Here is a 6554-nt window from a genome sequence, read left to right as displayed (position 1 = left end):
GCCTGTTTACCAGAGCACCCCAGGGGATGACAAGGTCCAATGGTCACAAACTCCTGCAAGACCATTTTAGGCTGGACATAAGGAAAAACTTCTTTACTATCCAAGCCCCCAAGACCTAGAACAGACTCCCTCCCAGAGGTGGTGCATGCACTTACTCTGGACACTTTAAAGAAATATTTGCATGCTTATCTTGCTGGGATCCTTTTACCCTACCTGATTTCCTGCCCCTTGGGCAGGGGGCTGGTCCTAGTGATCTTATGAGGTCCGTTCCAGCCGTAATGTCTATAAAATCTGGCTATAAGCCAAGTACACATCTCTGAGACCCTAGGATGGAACAACACTCCTTAAGGGAAGCTTCTACCATCAACACACAATGGCAGGAACTTTTTCAAGAGCTCCTGAACTAAGATTATGAGGTTGAAGACAATGTCATCAAAGCATTCCACATCACTCTATTAAAAACTACCTTATAGATCCACCAACTTATCATGAGACCTTGAAAGCCATTAAACAGATGAAAAACAAAAAGCTTTTGATCATGATGGCATACCAGCTGAATTGTTTAGGTAAGGTGAGAAAAAATTCTTTCACCAGCTATATTATGTTATTATGAAAATCTGGAAATATGAACAGATTCGTAGTGACTTCAGAGATTCCAGAATTGTTAACTTATCCAAGGGGAGTGATAGAGAAAATTGCATTCCTGTCTATAGCTGGGAAGATCCTTGCCCACATTCTCCTCAATATTTTCCTCACTGAGGAGATCCTACCTGAGTCCCCGTGTGGTTTCAGATCACTTAGAGGTACAGTAGATATGATCATTGTTGCTAGACAGCTGCAGAAGTGCTGCAAGCAGCACTGAGATCTTTACCTGATTGTCATTGACTTGACTTAGGTCTTTGATTTAATGAACAGAGAGGCCCAATAGAAGATCCTGATGAGATTTTGATGCTCACCAAAATGTGTTACTATTGTCAGACTCTTTCGTGACAATATGCTAGCAACTGTCCTAAGCAATGGCTTGCAAATGGACCCCTTCACTATTGGAGTGGGAGTCAAGCAAAAATATGTAACTGGATTGACACTGTCTTCCATCTCTATTATGTCTCTTCTGTATCTCACTGCTGATAGACTTCCATCTGGGGTCAGTATTCAGTATCATATGGACACGGATCTGTTTCAACACTAACCAGTTATGTTCCAGATCCAAGATAACCAACACCTCTGTTACTGATTTTCAGTATGCCAATTGTTTTGTGTGTGCTCACTTGATTGAAGAGCAGCTCCAAGTCACTCTTGTTCATTTCTGTGAAGTATATGAAATGCTTGGATTCAAAATCAACTTCAGGGAAACCAAGATCCTTTACCAGTACACTCCAAACCAACTAAATACTTTTCCACACACTACAATTAGAGGGCAGTTGTTAGAGAATGTTGAGCATTTCCCTTACCTGAGTGGCCACTTTTGCCCCACTTCCCCCTCCCCCGGAAGACAGACAAACAAAAAACAAATGTAGATGATGATCTTCAACACTGGATAAAATCTACCTTTGGACATCTCCAAAATTTTGTTCCATGATTAGACTTCTCATCTACCAGGCTGTTGTCTATACGGTTGTATGGGTTTGAAACTTGGACAACATATCAGAAAAACCTGAAATGTGTGGGTTGTTATCATCAGCAATGTCCTTGGGAAATCCATATCAATTGGAAGGACAGAAGAATGAATGCCAGCGTTCTGGTTCAAGCAAACACTACCAGCATTGAAGTTTATATGTCACCAGCTCCATTAGACAGGGCATATTATAAGGCTGCCTGATGACCGGCTCTCAAAGTAAGTCCTATACTCCCAACCCGCTGATGTTGACCACTCTAGAGGTGAACAAAAGAAGAGATTCAAGAACACCTTGAAGGCCAGTCTGAAGAAGTGCCTTATTGATACAGAACCTGGGAGAGTCAAATACTTAATTGTCCCCAGTGCTGTTGTGATGTACACCAAGGCATCAGTTATTTTGAAAACAACTTGTCTCACTGTAGATGAGAGAGACAAAGGAAAGAGCTGTGACCTGCTGTCAGCAGGATCTGTTCAGTTTGAGGAGGAAGATTTACCACATCTGCAGTCTTGCATGCAGATCTCGGATTGGACTCAGTCATCTGCGGACTCACCAAAAACTTCTTTATTAGAAAACTGTCATCATCATATCAAGGGACTGCTGCTGATGAGCACTGGTACCAATATTATCTCTAGTAACAGCTCCAGGTGTTTGTCCAAATATATGACATTCATATAATTGTTTTCAAAGTTAACTTCTAGCCAGGTAGCTCCAATTCAAGCACCAAGTTCTCATGCAGAGCTGATTTTTCTGTAAACTGCCAGGCTATGTGATAAATCAATTTAACATTTTTCCCTTGACTGTACTGCCTGCATTTTCCCATTACACCATCTCTTCCTGTGTACCTTAAATATTCTGATCCCCTAAACAATTTCAAACCACTGCTATTTTAAGGTAATTTTAAAGAGAAATGTCTTCCTTTCCACATCCCCCCCCCCATTGCAAGTGGTTTTCCTGGTCTTGGAAAGGGTTTTAAGAATTTATCAAAAACATTTCTAAGCTCCTGTAGTATGCTCTGTAAAAGAGTGTGTGCCCCTACACATGCAATTAATGTGACTGAATATGCTCCAGTGCAGTTTGTGCTGGAGTAAACTAATTCAAATGTCTCTGTATACATGTGCATTTGAGCACAGTTATTTACTGTGCTGTCAGATAGCACTTGTGTCTGACAGGACTACCTGACAGTGCAGTAAATTAGACTACACCAGCCTAGTTGCAGTGCATGCAAATTAGTCTACTTTGCAGTAAAGCACATGTATTAACACACCCAGTATGTGGCAGTATCGGACAAAGGATTTTATCAACAAGTATTTGCCATTACCTGAATAATTTATTTATAGCTTTATCAGCTGCACAATTATTTCTGTTGTATGAAGATCATACTGATCAAATTAAATCACATTACCTTATCATATATTCTGTGCGCTACACTTTACATATGCTTATGAAGTTAGTGGGTAGGGGAATGTGTGCTCTGGAATATACTTTCCACTGTCTTCTATCTCATAGATTACCTGTAAAATTCAAGTACTTCATGGATGGGAGTGAAACTTAAGTTCATACACTTTTCTGTTTTCTATACAACATGGACTACAAAACTTGAGTGAGATCTTGTGAGCTTTTCTGAGCTGTGGAGTGGGATAAAGCTATGAAAGAGGCAGAGAAATACATGCTTTTCTGCTGCTTTTTCTTCTAGTTTTGAGGGTAAGGTAGCAATAATTCTCTTTCCTATTGTTGTTGTTTGTTATATTACAGAGTACATTTCTGAAGAGCTGGATAAAAAAAAAATCACCTGTTTTTAATGCAGAGTGCCTTTCACTAGATGTAATGTAAAGAGCTGTTGTCTTTGCTAAGCTGTCAACTGTCATGTATATAGTTCTTGATTATTTTAACAGCAGGGTCTAGAGGTTCCAACAGAGATTAGGCCCTTGTAGTGCTAGGTTAGTGGTCACCAACCAGTTGATCTTGATTGACTGATTGATCATAGAGCCTTTGACAGTCAATCTCAGTCTGTCAAAGGCTCCACAATCGGGAGTGGCAGGATGCAAGTGGCTGGGTTGAGCCACACCCACTGCCACCTGGGCTGGGCTGGGTGAGTGGGGTCAGAGACTGGGAGGCGAGGGAGGGTGGAGCCAGGGGTGGGGCTGGGCAGGGGGCAGGGCTGGGTTTAGGTAGGTGAGCCAGGGGGGTGTGGTAGATCCTGTGGTGCTGCAAAGTGATCTTCACCATAAAAAATTTGAAGAGCACTGTGCTAGGTGATGTACAATCCTACCAGAAGAGTTTACATTCTAAATAGGTGACTCAAACATGGAGCTGGATGGGAAGCTTGCCTGAAGTCCTACAGGAGACCAGAGCTGAAACTATAAAGTAGATCCTCTGTCTGTCAGTTCAGTGGCCTCAGTTTCAGCAACTTGAATCAAAGGGAGCAATGTTATTTAGCTTTCAGTAGCAACAGCAGCAGTTACTTTCTGTCCTCCTTTTTCAGGTGTCCATTTCCTAGATGTAGCAACTATTACATTATACTTATTTTGACCCAATATATCAAGCTGACAAGGAACAAGATTCATTTGTAAGGCTAAATTCCCCATTGCAGTGTTTAGGAGAATACTGATAAATAGAGATAGGTATAGACACACAGGGATCCTTTTAGTTTTTTACCTTAAAGTGAGAGCATTAATTCATAGTTTGTAAAAGGGACTTTAGTTCTTCAAGTGCATACTGATATCCAAAAATTTTTTTGTTAGTATAGGCTTTTTTCATACAAGGTACAGATGCACTGTACATGGGGACATTCAGCTCGATAACAGAGATATATTTTCCCATGCATAGCTTAATTTGCATCTGCTATCAAGCAGTATGGTGTGAAAGACCTGGTATATTCCTCTGACACATCTGGTATGTATGGACAGAATTAATTAACATTGGTTTTCCTATAAATGACATGCAATTCCATGACAGCAAAAAGTATTTGTGCCTGATGTCAATCATTCACTGTCTGCCAGTTCAAAAGGCTTCCCTGAAGGAATATGCATTGATCTGCACATACCCAAAATACAGCAAAAACATTGCTATATCCTGGAGATTAAAGTGAAAGTATGTGTGTTTAACACCAAGGGGAAATATTGGAATACAAATGATGCAGTTGCTAAGGTTTACTTTCTTGAGGACACTTAGGAAAAATGCTGACCAGCAATTAGGTTGAATCACAGTAGAAACACATTGGTTGAGACTGTGAACCCTAAATGATAAAACTAGGAAAAGACTGTAAAAGCAGATCCTAGCTTCCCCCTCCTCTCCACCCCCTCATTCTGGTTCAGCTACCTTGCTACTATTGCTTTGAATGAGCAAAGATTGGAAAAATACTAATAACTCACTTCCTTATTTCCCTCCACTCTTTAGTGCACCTGCTTTGATCACATGGTCTACAGTATGCTTCAGCCGATAGCTGTGAACACAGAAGTGAGGAGTTTAATCAAGTTTATTAGACATGCTATAAACTAAACAAGAGGGGCAAGTGGGGAGATAGCTACGTAACTTAAAGAAGCTGGTGTGCACTTCCAGTTTGAGTAAGAAATTGCTTGTGTAAAGTGGGTGTAAAATGCTATTTGCTTTATATCCAGTAAATACAAGCATATAAGGTTTAGCATGACAGAGAAATAGGTTGTGAAGGTTCTTGTTTTACTGGCTGTTAAGATTGAGAGTATTTATTAGCATAGGCAACTCAAAATATTCAGAAATTGATTTGGTTGAGCACAGGTACTTACACGAAGCCAAACTATTCTGACTGTTGTAGTATTACAGAGTTGGAAATATCATGGAAATGGATTGTTTTTTGAACCATGTTTAACTTCTTAATGTGAGTCCAAGGTATGATGTGAATTGGAAGGATAAGAAGGTGACTGATAATCTGGGTTTAGATGCTTGATGTTGGGGTGGGGGGCAGATGTAAATGATGTAGGAGTTCCCCTCACCACCAGGTGTGCAAAATATATCTCTATCTCTAGATCTAGAGATATAGATATACCTATATATAGATATTAGGGCTGTGCAACGCTTCAGGTGCTGGTTTGATTCAGAGGAGATTCAGTGGCCGAATCTCTGAATCCAAATCAAATTGGGAGACCAGTAAAAAGATCTAAATCAATCTGAAGTTCTCTGAATTGATTTGGAAAAGATTTGGAGGGCTTTGGAGATTCAGACAGTCCCTACTTGCTGCTGCATGGAGCCGGACCTGGACTCCATGCTGGTAAGTAGGAGGTGGGGCGGGGCTGGAGGAGGGGGGAGGGAACCATGGGGGAACCCCTGCCAGTCCCCATCCCCTGCCTGCTCCCCCAGCCCTCCTGAGCACTCCCCAACCCCTACCCGCTGTCCCAGCCATGTCAATGGCTGCCTACCCAGCCCCAACATCCCAGGGCTTTAAAGAAAAAGAAAAAAAAATCCTGAACTCACTGGCTGTTGCCAAGTGCGGGGGAGGTGATCCCCACTGCCACCCACTGTCCCATGCTGCATGGCAGGCTCTGCCATGAGCTCCCATCCCCTGCCCGCTCTCCCTGCCCCATCAATGGCTGCCCTGCCTGGCCCCAGCTCCTGGTTCTTTAAAAAAAAGAAAAAGCCCCGCACTCACCAGCCGGTGCAGTGGCCCTCAGGGCTCTTGGGGTCTCGTGGCAAAGCCCCTCCATGCAGCACAGGGCAGTGGGGGGCAGCAGGGACCACCCTCTGACTGGCAGGAACCAGTGAGTGTGGGGCTTTAAAAAAATTTTTTTTAAGAGCTGACAGGGCCAAGTGGGGCAGCCATGGGGGGGGGCTGGGAGAGTGGATGGGGGATGGGAGCTCATGGCAGAGCCCCCCACGCAGCATGGAGCAGTGGGGAGCAGCAAGGATCCCCTCCCCCCCTGGCCTGGCAGGATCTGGTGAGTGTGGGGCTTTTTTTTTTTTTTTTTT

The 6554-nt window shown here is 42.7% G+C and overlaps 1 long non-coding RNA gene across 1 annotated transcript in view; it reads left to right on the top strand.

Moving 5' to 3' along the window:
- LOC109295612 overlaps positions 1 to 6554 on the top strand; it is a 280108-nt gene that overhangs the window by 107967 nt on the left and 165587 nt on the right. The gene's annotated exons all lie outside the window — the stretch shown is intronic.

The sequence above is a fragment of the Gavialis gangeticus genome, unplaced genomic scaffold (assembly GCF_001723915.1).
Source record: "Gavialis gangeticus isolate Ggan-Ray unplaced genomic scaffold, GavGan_comp1, whole genome shotgun sequence".
NCBI classification, from domain to species: Eukaryota; Metazoa; Chordata; order Crocodylia; family Gavialidae; genus Gavialis; species Gavialis gangeticus.
The sequence above is the reverse complement of the archived record's forward strand: the minus strand, read 5'-3'. Positions and strand labels throughout refer to the sequence as shown.